Raw genomic sequence first — 19,563 nt, 5'->3', positions numbered from 1 at the left:
TTTAAAATAGGTAATTAATAATTAGAATATTATTTCAGTTAAAAATAGATTTTCAAGAGATGACGCATTCTTGAAATTAACTTAATTTTTAAATTATATAGTATTTATAACCATGAATTATAAAGCATTAGAGATTTAAAAAAATTAGAAAAAACAGCATGATTTTAAATCGCTTTATTACTGCAATAAAAATGGATGTAATATTTTTGAATTAAAATCAAGCATTGCCACAAAGAAATTAAGCCATAGTATTTCAATGTCTTGGATATTCATTGAAAGTTAAAATATGAAATAAATGTAATTCAAATTCCTACAGACTTAAAACACGATTGTCGATACTGTTTCGTTCAGTGGTGGTGTGTGGCCGGCTGTACACAAGACTTAAAATATAAAAAAAAAATTTCTAAGTCATTTAATTCTAATATGTCATTACATTTCTAATAAGTCATTTTTATTCTAGCTAGCACAGAAATGGATTTCGACAAGCAATGTGAACGGAAAAGAATTATTGCAACGCAAGGCCAATTGTCTTCGTCCTGCATTTAACAGGCACTTTATCGGGCATCTACATTTAAACAGGCGAAATTCTTGCTTACCTTGCCCGATAAACTTGGTCAAACACGTGAAAAAAATACTCACTTTCTCTTTCCTTGGGACTGCGATGGATGTTAGTGTCTTCAAAGTCAAATGAAAAACTGGTTTAACCAAGAACTAATCGAGTATAAATTTAAGTATACAGCTGAGTTCTTCCTACTTTAGTAGGGTCATGTGTAAAAGCTAGGCGCGTGCCCGAACCAGAAAAGTAAGGGAATTTTATTATTATTATAATTATTCTTACTTTTAAGTTTGAAACTCGTATTAATTTTTAAACATTTAATGAAAGTAACATTAATTACAAATAAAAAATAAAATAAACATTTTGCCAGTCCTCTAGATAAAATTATAGGTTTATGCATGTATTCATGGAATTGTTTTACAATCCCTTTTTGACTCTTTGTTTCCCTTTTTGACTCTCCCTGTTTTTAAAAAAAATGTCTTTTTTTTTATATAAAACGTTACGAATAGTCTTGACTTTCTGCTCTCAAACAAATAATTAATATTTAAAAAATTAAAGAATTGTTAACTAAATCACTTTCTCTTTGAAAAATAGCTTGCTTTGGCGATTACTGATTCGCCAAGAATATGTTTTGTGTCAGTTCAGTTTAATCTTTAACTCATAGTTTGATGTTAGTGGTTCCTTAAACAAAGTATTTTCAAAAAACAAATTAGGGATAGACATAAAAGTCGTATTATATTCATAGCCTTGCACTTGTTTACTTATTAAGCTAACGAATCATTATAATGGAAGCAATTCCATTAATGACCAACCTAATGTCATTAAAAATATAATTATCGAGATAATTTATTATCTGATTGCACATAATTTTCCATAGTATACTTTAACTCTCATTATTATTACTCATATAAAAGGCACAGGTAATAAAAGGAATATTTCTGTTTTAGCTTTTAATAATGCAAGTAAAATTGATCAAATAATGAAATCGATTTAAATTTCATCTAACAATGCAAAATATTGTTGAAAATTAAACAAACAAAATATTTTTTAAATGTTAAAAATTTGAAAAAAAAATTTGCATGACAATTGAATTGATAGAACCAAAAGACAATATATTTTTTATATTTTAAAATAATGAAAAAATAAATTTGAGCAGAAATACTTCGGAATTTAGTGCGAAAAGATGCAAACAATCTCGCTCAATTTTTAATTAATTAAAATAATAATTTAAATGTTAAAAAAATAGCACCAAATGCACATTCACATCTTCCACAGAATATTTATGCAGAATTTGATAGCCCTAGGTCAAATGTATTGGCCTATAGAGAGCCAATAGATAAACAGGCATTCTTCATCATTAATATATGTTACAAAGAGATATAGATGTGTAGTTTCCAAAAAAAATTCTTTCTGAACCTTTACTGGCATAAAATAGGATTTCCATAACATAGCCAACTTAGATTAATCAATATAAACAAAAAAATTATTATAAAATATAGTATTTTTATATCTTTCTATTTTCTTTTCTATAATTTATTTATTTCATTAATAATTATGTATTTCTCCTTAAAGGAAGGGGGATTTTATTTTATTGCACTTTCCCTTTGCCATTAACTAAAATAACATTCCAAATTGTGAATGCGGTTCTAAAGCTTCCTGAGCTGAAATTCAAAAACTCTTATTAATTTTAAACCAGTAGCGTTCACAATTTTCTATCAACTAGTTAGTGAGGCAAAGCATCAAGCTATTTTTTGTATAGATTAAAAACTTTTATGAAATCACAACAATCTTAATGTTATTTTCTATAGTAAAAAAAAATTTTCGATAGCTTAAATTTAAGAGATAATAGATAAATTATCTGGAATTAAAGCAAGGAAAATAAAATCATTCTAATTTTTTTTCTTTTATATTAATTTTAATGCATTAAAAATTAAAGATTTCTATTTAAACCAGAATAAACGACGTATATGTTCCTTTGTTATATTCAAAATCGAATAATTTATTATCATGTGAGAACATGATGCGGTAGGAACGAGTTTATAATGGCGAAAAAAATTAATCATATATAAATATTTAAAAAATTATTTAAAATATCTATGCTTACTTCCTTATTTTGAAAACGATTAAAAGCGCGTGGATAAAAATTTAACTTAAAAGAAATGAACTAAATAAAAATGTTTATTGGTAATATTAGATAAAAATATCAGAAAATTCCAAACAATGCGCATATTTTAGGTCTTTTGCTTCTATTATTTTTTTAAAATATTTTATCTTTGAAGCGAATTTGAGAGTTGTGAGAGAATTTCTTTTTGTTTTGTCTTTATGTTAATCAAATTATTTTTTAATAATTTTTATCTTGGTGACAATATAAAGACTATGGGTCATAAAAAAATTATCAGCTGAAGATGTGCAAAAAATGAAGAGAGGTTATTCGAAAGTGCACACAAAAGCCTGAAGATAAAGAAAAATAGCAAGAAACTGAGAGAAAATATAAAGCTGGAAAAAGAAACATATTTCATTCCATTGAGATAGTTGATGAAAAAATAAATCAAAGAAAGATGTTATTGGAATAAAAATCATCGAAGCAGAAATCTAGATTATTACGTGAGAAAATAATATTGATTTGGGAATGGGATTTGATCTGTAGAAAAAAATTGGCTGAATATAAATATAAAGATAGAGAATTATCAGAGATTATCAGCTCTTTAAATTGGTTTTAAATCAGAACCGTAGAAATCTTAAAATATCAAAAAGCATTTCTAACTCAAAATAGTTTAATTCAGATTCTGAATTACCATCATCTACTTTTAATTTTAATCACATTATCGAAAATATTTTTTTAGAAAGATTACAGCAAGAAATTCGATCTAGTTTGTTTTTTTTTTCTTCAAAATATATCTTATGGTTCAATTCATTAATGTATTTCATGCAACTAATTATGGTTTAAAAATCCGACTTTTGGTAATCAAAAAATATGTTGAAAAATAAATATGTATCTCGCGTAACTCGAAATTTGCAACAAGAATAAATAAATAAGATTTCATGCTTATTTATTTATTCAGTTTGTAATTTACTGGGATTATACTCCTTATTTATTGCCAAGGTCTTTAAAAAAGCGATGTTAAACTTAAACTATGTGAAAAATGTCGATATATAACCTCATTAAAATTTCTAGCACTAAGAGATTGATGCTCCAATTTTGAAAAATCCATATAAATAAGGAACGCAAAGATAAAAGGTTTAAAAAAAAGAAAAGATACAGAAAACGAAATGACAGAAATTACACAATTAATCTATTTTTTTACTTGTGAAAGCATGTAAAAACTAAATAATTTATTTAAAAATATATTTATTTCAAAGAATTCGGGGTGTCTTTTTTTATTTTGTTTGTGCTTGTGTATTCGTTTGTATTAGTTGTTTTTTTTAGAAAATAGATCTTCAGCTTACAAAAGAATGCATACCAAAATATCTAAATTCGAAAGTTAGCTGAAACGGAAGAACAAAACAAAATTAATTCGATAAATGCTGAAAGGAAAGTAGATCAAAAACAGTGACAAATTGCCCAAGAGAGAATAGCCAAGCTGCATGCAGATTCTAAAAGTAATACAAAGTGAAGATAGCGAGAAACTGCGGAAGACTGAGAAAGCAGATTCGAGTCGGTTGCTGAAAGGGAAGTCGATCGAAATAGCAAGAAACTGAAGAGCAACATAATATACGAGTTGTATCCGAGGGATAGAACAAGAAGAAATGTCGGAAGAAAATCTTAGATGCGTCATAGAGAATGAATTCTTCTAATTATACTTCCAATTAAGTTTCTAAATCTGAAAGTATTATGAGTGTAGGATCGATGACAAATATTTGTTTAATATACTATGTGAAAAAGGGTTACATGGTATACGGTGCAATAAAAGAGCAATTCAGATGTATTTACTTCTAGAACTTTTGAAGAACTAGAAGAACTACTTATAGAACTAGAAGAAGTTTATTTACAAGCAAAAGCTGAAAAGTTAACTAAGCAAGAAAGGTTCTAAATTAGATTAATATTTGTTGCGGGAAAAATAATGATATCTGTAATAGATTCGCACCAAAATTTAACATGGAACTACAATTGTAATCACAAGGCAACATAACAAATTTCATTCACTCCGCTGGTTTTGTTTATTATTATCAACTATAAAAGTAAATTTTGTGGATAAAGAGCAAAGAAAATAAGTTTTTTATGCATAAAAATCACAGGTTCACCATTTTGAAGGCGATTAAATTATTGCTTTGCAATTTTTTTGTTCAATTTTTTTAGCGAAATATTTTAGAAAATTTCAGTGTAAAAGCTTTCAATTGCTCTCAAGTTAATTGATAGTAAACTTACAAGTTTTAATGTCTAACTGTTCTATAGATTACTAAAGATTAATATTTAAATAAGAAATTTTTCAGTAATATATATATATATATATATATATATATATATATATATATATATATATAGCTGTTTATGAACAAAACTTCATTAAATATTTTAAGGTTATAGAAAAACTTCTTTTTATTTGAAAAATCAATAAACAAAAAGAAACAAAAAAAAATTCCCAAAAAGTTTTTAGTACACCTTAAGCAAATCTGTATATATTAATAAATCTTTCAATATTTTGCTCAATTAATGCTTAGTAAGTAATGCTTAATAGTAGTAATAGTAATGCTTAATATATGTGGCATCTCCAACAACTTTTTAATGTCTGGTCATAGAGTACACTAATTTTATTTCGGCATCAATTGTTCTCCATTTTTCTATCATTACTATTTTTAGTTTGGTTTCTGTATTAACGCTGTGTCTTCGGACTCTCCCAGTTCTTTCCAAATATGTTCCATTGGATTTAAATATGGAGACAAAAGTGGTGTTTTCCAGAATTTGTGTATAATTATAGACACCAAAGGCGAATATTGAGAGCAATATGCTTAGAATCGTTATCCTGATAATAAAAAAAGCTGTTCCCAATATACAAATTTACGGCTGATAATTTAAATTATTTTTAAAACATTTAAATAAAGAGCATGATTAATTATTCCATCAATAAAAACGAAATACTTAATTCTGATTCTAATATGTATCTCTACACAAGAACACCTCGGCCGTCATGTTTTATTATTCCAATTGAATTAGTAATTCACTTTTTCTTCTCAATACAGTTACACGCCTAACATAACCAAAAACATTAAATTTGCTTTTAGCTACACATAAGATATGATTCCAATACGTTTCGGGCTTATGGGCTCATTTATCAATGATTTAGAGAAAGAAAACCTAAGTTTTTTTTTTTTTTTGCACCAACAAAAAAATTTCTGAGAGCTGAACTCCATGTAAACCCAACTGATCTGAATACTCTTTGAACATTTTCAGGTAAAATTGAAATAGAAAGCATTATGGTAAACTCCATATAAATCTTCATAGCACTCAAAAGTGGATTTTTAACAATTATTTTTAACTATAAATCACTTATTACTTTGAATTAACTTTACTGGACGACGACCTTTTCTTATCTTCTGTTTTCAATTCGATATTCTTTTTTAAACATTCTGTTCTGTAGAATGAGATAAATTTACTAATTAAAGATATTTTATAATATATTTACCTCCTGTTATGATGAAAATAATAACTTTTCGAATGCTCCTTGTTGTTTCTTTACAATAACGAGCCATTTTAAAATGATCAATAGAAAATGGATAATTAAACAAACAAAAATAAAAATCAAACAATATTCTAAATATCACCAAAATGCAAAAATTAAAAAAAGGAACAAACGATAGTTTCCATTATGACATTATTATCTTATTATTATCTTCACATTTTAAGAGTATACGAACACTTATGAGCATCATTGCATTTCTCTGCTAGCTCGATTGAGAAATATTACTCTTTATATTTGTAGACTAAGTAATAATTGGTTTTCCAGTAACGATGCATTTTTGTGGGTTGAAGCTCGGTGCGTTTCTTATTGTAAAAGATATTTAATTCTTTTTCCTGCTTAAATAAATCAGTTTTCATTTTTACATTTCAACTCTAAAAAAAGAAAATAATTTTTTTCGCTATATAAGAGCGCAAATGATTATTTTAAAAAATGTAAATATATTCTAATAAAATTATAATCGCGTTTAGAATTCTCGGGAAAGTGAAGTTGTTTTGGAATGCAGAAACTGCTTTTTCATTCTAAATAAAATAGCTATTATTTTTTATACCTTTTTTATTTCATCTGTAGATTTTTTTGATCATTTGAATGAATTTAAATCTTTTCAAAAAATGCTCTGGTTTCTCTTCAACATCGTTCTAATCTTTCGCCTTTTTCAATCTTTAAAAATGACCTTGAATTTGTTCTTTGCTGATGTTAATTTATATTTCGTATGATACATTATATAAATTTCTGTATATGAATTTTATTTATTTCTAACTACGTAATGATTTATCTGAGCATTATATATCGCATTAATTGAATATAAATATAAATTGCTACTTGTTACTGTTTTAAAATAAAATAGCAATAAGGTACACAATGCATTTTTATTTGTAGTCATTTCTTAAAATATTTTATTTCTTCTGTTTTTGCATTGAAATTCATAGATCTGCTATTTTAGATACATATTTAACCATGCACAATTAAAAATTTTCAATAGCATCAAACAAAAACAAAAATAATTTAAACTAAAACAATGTCCTTGTTATAAACTTTTATTTGCCCTTTTGCCCGAGCAGTATACATTACGTAATTATCAACGTAAGAAAGAAATACGTAATTATCAACATGGCATCTAATATTAGATGATTAATTTGTATTGCTGTAATATCTATTTAATTTGAAACTAATTAGTAATTAATCGGTATAAAATTAATCCTCCACTTATCTACACAAGTATAAATAAATCATTTCATAAAGTGCGAAGATATATTATAAGCCGAATTACTCTGACGATTGTAATTAATATCAATAAATATTCCTAAAATTAGAAATACATATAATAAAAAAAAGTTTTTCTTACTTCATTATGGCTTAGATAAACAGAAATTTTCACATTATAAATTATTTTCGAAACATTTTCATTCCGGAAATTCTGCTTTTTAAACATGAAACTGTTTCAATATCATTTAAATTTTTAGTTTTCAGCATATATTCTGCTATATGTTGTTGAGAAAGTCCTCTCAATGATAATGGCGTATTAGAAATTGTACATGGCATGACTGGGTGATGCATAAATCCAAAAACCAATCTCCCAATGCTTGATCAGCTATTTCAGATTTAACACCGTCAGGTGACGTGTTGGCAAATTAAACCACACTCGTAAAGTCCATTAGAATAGCATATAAACCAGATGATTTTTAAAAAAACAAATAGTTAATTTTCTCCATAAGTTATTAATATTTTTTTCGTAGTACTGCAATTTTTATTCAGGAATGCTGAAATATAGGGAAAATTGTCATCGTTTGTGAGATTGACTCAAACTTATTATTAAACATAATTAAATCACCCCTTTCAGACCAACAAAAGCATTGTCAAAAGACGTATTAAAATAAAATAGAAATTTTAAAAGATAATGTTCAAATTTTAAAGAAGACAATTTTTTGTTAATTTCTATTTATTTGAATATTTAATGAATTTTGTACTTTGAAAAGTTGACTATATTCGCTCTCGCATATTATGTCAGAGGTATTAAAAATTTGATTAAATTCGGCCCATTTGTTTAAAACGAGGTATGGAACATATATATATATATATATATATATATATACAGGGTGTCTCAAAACCCTTGACGGCTTTAACTCCTTAAATATTGATCGTAAACATATACTGTAAATTACAAAGTTGCGTAAAAAAAAGTGCAAAATGTTATGAAATCGATTAAAATTTTCAGGGATTAAACTTTAAAAATACAAAATTTACATTTTTATGCTTACCCCGTACAAAACAATTCCCAATGAGTAAAATGTGCCCCATCCTCTAATAAGGCCATGTACAAAATTTCAGAGTTTTATCATGAAAACTCTCAAAGATATGTTAAAACAAAGTTGGTGAAGGGTCAATCACAAATTAAAATGCAAATGTTTACAGCTTCAGTGCAGATGCCGCAACGCAACATAAGGAAATAAAATATGCTTTATATCTTTAGTTTTAAATACAAATTTTAAAATCTATACTTCCTGAAAAATACTTTAAAATTTTATATCATGAATTATAGAATATAACTTGAAAATAGCACAGTCAATGAACTTGTAAAAAAATTATATAATTTCTCCTTTTAGTTATGTAATCTTTCCTTTAAGTTATTATTTCTACAAATTTTCAATACTTTTGAACCAAAAAATAGCAAAATTATTATTTGTTTATTCAATCATTACTTTCTTTGTTAATTTGTGTACGACCTCTAAAACACGAACATCCGACATGATTTTTCTGCTTTGCGAACATATCAAGGCATAGAAAAGTGGTTTAAATCAGCATATATGTAGCTTCATATCTTCAAGACTTTTTGTGATAATTTGCTGAAGTTTTGTACATGACCTTATTAAAGGATGGGGCACATTTTACTCAGTGGGAATTTTTTTGGACGGGGTTCGTATAAAAATTTAAATTTTGTAATTTTTGAAGTTTAATACTCTGAAAATTTTAATCGATTTCATAATATTTTGCACCTTTTTTATGCAACTTTTTAATTTACAGTATATGTTTACGATCAATATTTAAGGAATAAAGGCCGCGGTCAAGGGTTTTGAGACACCCTGTATATATATATATATATATATATATATATATTAATAACACTTCCTAATTGTTAAACACTTCCTAATTATATTATTGATTCTTCCAGTAGAAAAAAGTTTCTCTTAATATATGAGAATTTCTTCATCTTACTTCTCACTTGTTTTGTAGATCAAATGCAATTTTCAAGAGGAATAATGCAAAATTATTTTGTCTCTTTTTTTTTTTTTTAGTGAGTTTTTCTGCATTCTTATTCTCTTTCTAACTATTCCATTCATACAAAACTTATTACATAATGTAAGTTGCTTTTTGTATATAGATGCATTTAAATTATTGTGAAATCAATATTTTGCAAATAGTTAACATTATTTTTGTCGTAGGCATAACATTAAATGAATTTCAAATTTTAACAGGCGAAAAGGGTAAATTTGATCTTAAATCTCAAATGAAAAAAACTAAAACTATATCTTCTGCTCTGTTTCTCTCCTAAACCGTCTGCGAAATATCGACTTCTTTTAAAACAAATCCCTTCCAGACACTACCCGGAAGTAACCGAGCTAAAAACCTTAAAGGATTTTTACTTGATTCCCCCCCCTCTCTACAAAATTTGCTGACAGCAAAATTTGGATTTTTATCTTTATAAAATGTCGCAATTTAAGTTTAAGAAATTAAAAATATAGATAAGTATTTCTTACCACTAAGGGAAAAAGAATTTTAAGACAGACAAGGTATAGAAGCTGATAAATCAACTCAGACAACAATTAGTAAAAGTGTAGAAACGTATTCTGTTATCAAGGAAAATTCTTCAAACTTCGAGGGTTAATAAAATATTTATTTTATATTCAGCAAATTTTCGCTTATAGGAAAATCGATTGCATAATTCTGACTTTATGATTATGCTTATAAAAACTTTATTTAAAAATGTCGTGAAAAGTCCAAAATATAGACTCTGGTACTGAAAAGGTTTTTGAGTTTTCTGATAACGTATCACGGCATCATTTATAGCGTATGGTTAAAAATAATTATGCCAATGTATTATGCATTTAAACATTTCTGTTTGACATTATTGAAATTCCATTAAAAGTATCAAAAACTACAACTTTTTATCTTTGTTTTTTAATCTTTTAATTTTGATATTTTCTGACAATATTGTTTGAAACTATTTTCCTGAGGAAACGATTTTTATGCCAACTTTGAACTCAAAAATTATATGATGCCAGTTGATAACCTCGCTATTTTTTTTCTCTGAGCTCCATAATTAAATTTCTTTTTCTCGTTTGTCGTTATGATAATTCCCACATTCAGGCATTCAGGTGTAATTTCAAAAATTGTTTTTTCGCACTCAGAATGATTTTCATCCGAATCTTAAGATGAGTCTTTTTTTAATGTTTTGCATATTTCATAAACAAAAAAAATTTTTTAGTCTATTTTAAAATATCAATTTTTTAGTTATATATAATACATTGTTAAGTAGTATAATAATAACTTTTTAAAATATATATGTTTCTTTAGGACACTGGCTTTCCTAATTTCCTTTATTTGTAAATAATTTATTTCGTTTGACAGATTTTCATTTTAATCATTTAAGTATTGTAAATCTTAATACGAGCACTGTCTGTTATATTTTTCTGAAGGATTAATCAATAAAGGTGTTTTTTTATATATTTATGTTTTAGCAACAAAAGATATTTCGTAACTAGCAAACCAAATTAGAAACTCTTATTTTTAGTTTTCTGCTCCCACCACGAGCTTCATTATTTCAGTTTAGGAGTTTAAAGAATAAAGATAATTGCGTTTTCATAATAAACGCCTAATTAATGGAAGGGGTAATTTTGTACGAAGATAATAAATTAGTTTTATTTTGTTCTTGACATATCTGTAGCATTTTGAAAAGGTGAAGATCGGTTAATCATGCAATTTCCGACAGTAGGCCGAACTATTATGAGAAAAAGAAGCGCTTGCATGACACATCCAAAATAGAAAACAAGTTGTAGAAAAAACAGAACCCGCCCCCACTATTCGTGGCAGCCGGTCATTTAAGTTCATGCTTATTGTTCGATTCAATTTTTACTTTCTCGTAGTATAAAAAAAGTATATATAGTAACTGTCCAAAAATTTGAACTCGAGACTTTGATGAATCTCCACATTTTAGACCTCCTTGAGTTTGAAAAACACATTTTTAGAAAAGTCCGTCTGTCTGTCTGCCTGTGATAAAGATAAATCAAAAAACGCTTTGAGCTAGACAGATGAAATTTAGTAAACGGTCTTTACACTAAATTTACAAATTTCTATGAAAGAGGAAGTCCGGCTGTTGGAATATAGTTAATACGATAAGTGTAAAACGAAGAGAGTTAAAGAGACAAAATTCGGTACACAGATTTAATATTTATAATGTTGACACCTGTCAGATTTTGCAACAAAATGCAAATCCAGCATGATGGTTGACTGTCTGTCGATCTGTATTTTCAGAAAAATGTAAACGCGATCATTCAAAAACGCAAGGACTTAAATATATCAAATTTTGTATGGGATTTTGTGACTACAAGTGCAGTTTTGATGCAAATTTTGGTTTCAATCGGCTCAGAAAAATGTATCTAAAATACAAATTCGTTCTTTGGTTATTAATAACGCATGCCAAGGATTAATAGCCAAATAATTTGCTAAGGATGGCACGATAGATTCAGTAAAAATGCTAAATTCACGCGAAAAGTCAATGTTTCGTAACTTTGGCACACCAGTGCCATTTAAGACATTTTAATATACGAGAAAGTTTCATGTAGACCACTCACTCTGATTCTTGGTGGTTATCGTTATACATTTTTTCAACACTGATAAAATTTCATTGAATCAGTTTAATCAATACTGTGATAGATCAGTCAGAAAAAAATCTCCTTACTTTCACTTAATACTTTAACTCACAAAAAATAAACTTTGCAAGATAAAAAAAAATTAATAAATCAAATTATTGCGCGGTCATGACAATTAAAATCTGAAATTTTTGAGGTTGGGAAAATATTCAATTGGTATAGCTTTTATTGTTTTAACTAAAACTTTTAAGGAGGATACGTTTCTTTCATACATTAAAGGACTACGATGACTAGGCAGTAAGATATCGAGTTTGACTCATTTTCAGATTCGAAATCAATTTTACCGAATGGTCGCCACATATTTAGACCTAATGAATATTAAATCTGACATAAAGATCAAATGTCCTCTTTCTCGGGAGGAGTAAAAGTTTGGACAAAGGTTGCCAACTTAAATATCGATCTAAAATTCGCCTACTTGTTTCGAAGTATGAGATTCTTTCCAAAATAAGTCTTCGAATTCATTGAACACTAGAAGTTAATATAACTGTTCTAAACTAAAATTGGACTTGCTAAAATTAAGAATTATTTTTAAGATTCTTCTTTTATTAAAATGCATTATTTAAATGAATGCTTTTATTAAAATGCATTAGACTAATTAATATCCGTGCACAATTCTGAAAACTTAACTTATGAAAGCATAAATTACTAATTTATGTAACATTAGTTTCACTCTGTCTTGCTTTACGAATAGAATGGCCCATTAAACTATCTCATAAAGTATTTACAGTCCCTAAATGCCAGTTCTTCAATAAGAGAGGAAGCTATAAAAAGGACTGACTAAAAATAAGCAACTTACTTTTAAGCTAACTTCTACATGGTTATTGAACAGGAAATTTTCCCGCCGAACTGCTGAAATGACTCACGCAATTTATTTCGATTAACATTTATTTAGTTGCAGTCAGAACCATTTGGGTATTTTAAAAATTTATCGTTGCAGTAGCGATGAAAATTTTTCTTTATTTTTCAATAGTTGCTTTGTTGATCATATTCATTTTATTTGTTAGTTAATAGTTGATCATATTTCATTTTATTTAAATCATATAAATATAATTTCACAACATGATAGAGTGAAACTGCCAAACATTAAAGCTGTGTTACTTTAATTGTCTTATACATAACCTTTTATTGTATACATGAATTATTCTGATGAAGACCATTCCTAGGACACCATGGCTCTATCAAAAACCCAAATATGTGGTTCATTTGTTCTCTAAATTTTATGATATTGTAGCTTCTCATTTTTATTCGTTTCCTAATCAGTATCCTTCTTATTTAGTTTTCAACAATGGAGATTATGCGATCAAATATTTTCTGAAACAATGAAAATAATTTGAATTTCAGGGTAACAATGTAATAAATTAATGATGTAATGTAATTAGATAAAGAGTATTTTTAACCAGTTGGAGTAGTTTCGCCAAAACTTTCTCCCACACTCTCTAAAAAATTTGACGTGCCAAAGAACGCCTTATATGGTATTGGCGTACAATAGTTACGAAATAATAACTTTTGGCGTGAATTTAACATCTTTACTGAATGTATCGTACCATCCTTGGCGAGATATTTAATGATTAATCTCGGGCATGTTTGAATAGTATCCAAAAATCGAATTTGGTTTCATACATGTTTTTTCACAACCGATTGAAACAAAAATTGGACAGAAAAATGCACTTGAACTTACGAAATCCCATACCAAATTTAATATATTGAAGTCATTATGTTTCGAATGATTGCATGCTTCTAAAAGTACAGACCGACAGACAATCAACCAGTTGTTGTATTTGGCTCAAAATTTGACAGGTATCTACGCTATAGATGTTAAATCTGTGTGTCGAATTTTAATTATCTAGCTCTCTTCATTTTGTAATTATCGTGCTAACTTATATTCAAACAGCGGACCTCCTTTGAACAGATTTTACTCAAAATTTGATAGAAATTTGCAAATAGCAAATATGATGTAAAGACCATATATGAAATTTCAACTATCTAGCTCAATGCGTTTTTGAGTTATATTTGTTACAGACAGACAGACATTTTCGAAAAATTTGTTTTCCAAACTCAGGGGAGCCGCGGTGGCCAGGTGGTAAGGTCTCGGCTTCGGAACCGGAGGGTTTCAGGTTCGTGACCCGATTCCACCGAAGAACCGTAGTGTAAGGGGGTCTGTTGCACTTTAAATCCGTCATGACCAAACGTCCTCCCGCTGGTGTGGTGTGGTGTGGAGAGCGGAGTGCCAGCTCAGGTGTCGTCCTCTCATCTGACCGTGGTTCAAAATTACGAGGTCCGTCCCAAAATAGCCCTAGTGTTGCTTTAAACGGGACGTTAATATAACTAAACTGAACCGAACGCAGGGAGATTTAAAGCGCGGAGATTCATTGAAATCTCGAGTTGAAACTTTGTGATGACTGCTACACTTTCTCTATACTACGTATACGAGAGTGTTAAAATTGAGAACATTCATTAAAAAATTACACGATTTTGAAATTGGTACCATTAGAAACATAATTTTTTCAAGTCCAATGCTGTAAAACTCTAACGGTGTGGGAGGGTGTCTAGCGCTCTACAAGACAGACTAATAGATCTAGAACTACCTAATTCGGCACGGAAATACTTTAGATAATATGAATAAGTGTCTCAAAGCTATTATTTTACTTTAATTAATTTTTTTAATCAATCGAAATTTTATTGTGATCATTTTATTTCTTCCGAAAATATTAAAGCTAAAATTTGATTTTTACGTCATTTTAAAGTTAAAGAAATTTTATTTTTAATGGTGTTAGTTTAATTATCATGCAGTTTTTTCCCCCTCTTGCATTGTAACAATTTTTTTAAATATTTATTTCGTTTTATTTGCAAACAATACTTTCAATACTACATTGAAATTCAAACCATTTGTCCTTTCTTCTTCAAATACTTATTCATGTGATTTTCTTCCTTCATTAAAAGTTAAGGAAAAAAAGATTCTACTAATTATCTAAGCTATTTATATAAGGAACTGGATTATGAAATTGCATAATTACAGTAATAATCAACGTAGAACAGATTGAAAATAGATTAAACGTTACCCGAATTCGATCATCTAAATTTGAAATAAATTAGCTAATCACTAGTTTTTAATGGCGTTATTAGATTCGATTTCATTAGCCAAATTTTCCTCTGATGACAGGATGATGAATATCAAGTTTTACATAAGAGATTTAATGCAAATAAAAATACAAAACTAATGTCCACAACTAAGAATCCTTTTGAACCATTTGATCATCAAAGGCAGTAAGTGCAGTTACAATTCTTACAATAAAATTTTAATTAATTTTTCTAATTTTTTAATATCTTTTAATATGTGTTTAAGTTTGTTTGTTTTTTTTTTTTTTTTTAATATAATTTCCTTTTTCAAACTGAAAGTGTGCAAACAAAAATTATCTTTAAAAAAAATCGATCCTGAAATTTTAATAAAATTTCATAATTTAAACTTCTTAAAGTCTGAAAAAAATTATTTTTGTAATTATGTTTCTGTTTGTTTGGGAATATAATATCTCAAAAACGCATCGGCATGGAAGGATGAATTTTAATGAATGATTTTTATTGTTCGGATAGTGCATCTGTTTCGAATTTCGGACTGAAACTGGCAACATGTTGACTGTTAGTTCATGTCTATGTGAATACGAAAATTCAAATACAACAAAATGAATAAAAGTTTTCGTTCTTAGCACCAAAATTGCAGATCAATTCAATTAAAGAGAAGTTTGAAATATTGCTACGGTAAACTCCAAATCCGTCCATAAGTTGCACGGTGTAAAGTCTAACAGTCAATAATAAATAAAGAATCTTTATCCTACGCGAAAATACAAATAGCAAAACACAGCCGAAGTCTATACAAAATCAGAATTTGCAGGAAACAGCAGCACAAAAGTAAGAAATCAATAATAATTAACCGCAACAGTACAGAGTGCTCAGACAAAGCTCGCAGGAGAGAAACTTTAATCAACTATTCGCATCTCGCAACTCGTCTGCTACTGTGACTGACCCAATATTGAATCACTTCAGTTCTGTTTCTCGACTTTTTTAAGGACAAAGAACCTTCTATAAAGAGACCTGATTTCGTTTTTAATCGATATATCGTCAAAGTTCCAGCAGTTTCAGAGACTTTCTGTCTTTTCGACAAAGTCACCAAATTTGTCACTAAGAATGGAATTCTTATCTACTGCTCAGCAACATTACAAATTCGTTACAATATATACTCCCTTCTTTTTTCTCTGTTGCGAGACGAAATACAAAACGCAACGTGATATGCAAATATATGAAAAAAATCGACTGATCTTTCCTAAGAAACACAGTTTTATATGGAGTAAGGAGATGGATAATTAAAGAGTATGCGAGAAAGTTTCAGATTTCCATATACGAAGTATATAATGAGAAAGTATTATAAATACCGAAAAATTCGAATCGAAGATTTTGACGAATCTTCACATTTCAGACATTTTTGAATCCAAAAAGGACATTTTTGTAATTATATCTGTCTGACTGAGGATGTGGTAATTCCAAATGCTTTGAGCTGGATGAATGAAATTCACCATATGGTTTCTAGTTCAAATTTGAATATTTCTATTAAATTTTGAATCAAATCCGTCGAGAAGTCCATCTGTTAGTCTATGCTTCCATAAGCACTTAGACGTCATTATTTAAAAATGTAATGACTTAAATATATGACATTTGATACGTGATCTTGTGAAAACTACTGCAGTTCTGTGTGAAAGTTTGATTATAATAGGTCAGAAAGCAGGTGTCTAAAATACACATTCGGTTTTCTGGTTTTCTGATTTAACAGCATTTTAGCGATTAATCGTCAAAAAAATCGCCAAGGATCTTTCTCTAATAGGCTCTTTCGTAACTATTTCGGAATACTATTACTCCTGGTTCTCAACTGAATTTGAATTTTTATTGAAAATGAGAAAGAATGTGAGCGTGCGTTAGCATTCTATAGGGCAAGAGAAAATAAACTTACAAAAACGGAGAACTACGAAATTCGACACACAAATATTTTGAAGAGTATAAATATGTAACTTTGGGTTATTTTCTAGTTTGGAATTTTAATTATAGGTTTAATTAAATTAACATTAATCGAAACTTTGACATTTTTTTTAATAATTTTTTGCTTAAAAATTTTTACATCATTTATTAATTTTTAAAAATAATTTACAATAATGCTTTTCCTTATTTTAATGAAATACAAAGGATTTTCATTGCTATTAAAAATATATAATCGATTGTTGAATTGAAATGTTTTTGTAAGCACGATTTTAATAGAATCTTAAAATTGCTTTTTGTTTTTGATTTTGTTTTATTTTGCGATAAATTTAAATGCAGTTTAGTTTCCAATGAAATTTATGACTGCTTTCTACGAAAACTATAATCTGCTTACTTCTATACAGTTGGAATGTATAAAATTATATTATTGCTCTTTAAGCTCTAAATTTTGTCTTCTTAATTGTAATGCATTAAAATATAAGTGAATCAGTGAAAAACTAAGTAAACTCTAAGATATTACAAAAATTATAGAACAATTTTAGTAATGCAAACAAAAAAGCAAATAGACCTCTGATGCTGAATGATTTTACTTAGTATCCTTATATATTTTAAGAACATATTTTGATTCAGCCATTAAATTATTGGCTTAGTTGACGTTTAATCATTTCTCCTTTCAAATTCAAATTTTGGTGAGATGTGAAGATAAGAGAAATGGGCAGGTAGATAGCACTATAAGCAGAACAAGGCTTTTAAAACAGCACAAGTTATATGTCTCATAGAATTTGCATTTCTTCACTGAAGTTATAATTAATATTAAGCTACCCATAAAAGTTTTTATCAACATTTTTAGCATACAATAATCTTGACGAGCCGTCGCCAAAAGCAGCTGATAAAATTATAGAAAGGCATGTGGAACTTTTGACGATTCACTGCTTAAATACTTAACGTTATTTTTTGCAGTATATTTCAATAGTTACGATTTGTCTGTATATTTCTGTATATCAATATTTTATATTCTATGTTCTATGTATATTCATATATATATATATATATATATATATATATATATATATATATATATATATATATATATATATATATATATATATATATATATATATATATATATATATATATATATATATATATATATATACTACGTATATCTTCTATGTTCTATTATTATATCATATATTCTATTTTGTATGTATATACTATCTTCTATATATATTCTATGCATATCTTCTATGTTCTATTAAATATTATATATTCTATATTCCTATGTCGATATTACTATTTCATTTAAATTAAAATATTTTCTTTTAAAAAAAGAGATTAGGACAACAAAAATAGAGAGTTAAAAAGTAAAACTGAAAATACCTTGAATAAAAGCAATTTGACGAATCTTAAAATTTTGAAAAGAGACACCGAAATAGACTTTTGAAGGATTAAGAAGTTCAAGGATGTCAAGTTCTTTATTCAGATGTTTCAGAAGCACTTTGTCGCGGATGTTAATTTCATTCATTCCAAATATAGAAATGCTTGCTAATCAAAAGCATTAGTGACATTTGTGCAATGCCACTCCATAAATTTGATAAATAGGTTTTGTAATTACAGTATCCGTGACGGAAATATATATTTCTAAAGGTTTAATACAAAAAGAAAAAAAAAATTGCATTTTTTTTTTTTCTTCCCTTGACTTATATATTTTCAAGTAAAGAAGTCATTTCTGTATGTTCAAAGAACATGTGAAAATTTTTTTTGTATATTTTATGAACTAAAGAGACTAAATTTTTTGAATTGTTATCATGGACACTCTAGAGTAAATCTTGGAATTCTTCGAGGAATTTTAAAAATAAATAAAGAAATAAAACAGAAACAATCAAGCGAGTAAAATTTTCAAAACCAGCGGGGCTGGTCTTCCCTAAACTTTCTCTTGTGCCCTCCAAAAAATGTCTTATACCTTTTCTCCGAGTATAAAATTGTGGACCTCTGGCAATATAGCGAATATCTATCATGGCATCAGTGAAGGATAGTTATGAAATATAGATCTTTGATATGAATTTAGCATTTTTATTAAATCCTCGTGAGAATAAGTATTTTGTATGTCTTTTTGCGAGTCAAGTGACACCAAAATTTGATTCAAAACTATATTTGTAGTCACAAGATAACATACTGAATTTCATTGATTAAAATTATTGCATTTTCATGCATGCGAGAGTACAGACTGAAAGACGTTCAACTTTTTGACCTATTTGATTCCAAATTTGATAAGTATTTATATTTTAGTTGATAAATGTATGTACCAAATTTTATTTACTTAGATCTTAGCGTTCTGTAATTATCGAGTTCACTCACAAACAGACAGATTTCCTTTGAATGGACC

At 27.8% G+C, this 19,563-nt stretch overlaps 1 protein-coding gene across 2 annotated transcripts in view; it reads left to right on the top strand.

The window, feature by feature from the left end:
• The first annotated feature begins 712 nt into the window (after positions 1-712).
• LOC129965968 (peroxisomal acyl-coenzyme A oxidase 3-like) overlaps positions 713-19,563 on the top strand; it is a 43,896-nt gene continuing 25,045 nt past the window's right edge. The window contains exon 1 of one of the 2 annotated variants that reach the window (XM_056080282.1): positions 713-802. The gene's annotated coding sequence lies outside the window, so the exon portion shown is untranslated. Of the gene's footprint in view, positions 803-15,319; positions 15,423-19,563 lie in introns of those variants that run through there. The other variant, XM_056080281.1, reaches the window with a different exon arrangement.

The sequence above is a fragment of the Argiope bruennichi genome, chromosome 4, assembly GCF_947563725.1.
Source record: "Argiope bruennichi chromosome 4, qqArgBrue1.1, whole genome shotgun sequence".
NCBI classification, from domain to species: domain Eukaryota; kingdom Metazoa; phylum Arthropoda; class Arachnida; order Araneae; family Araneidae; genus Argiope; species Argiope bruennichi.
This window is presented reverse-complemented; position numbering and strand designations above follow the sequence as displayed.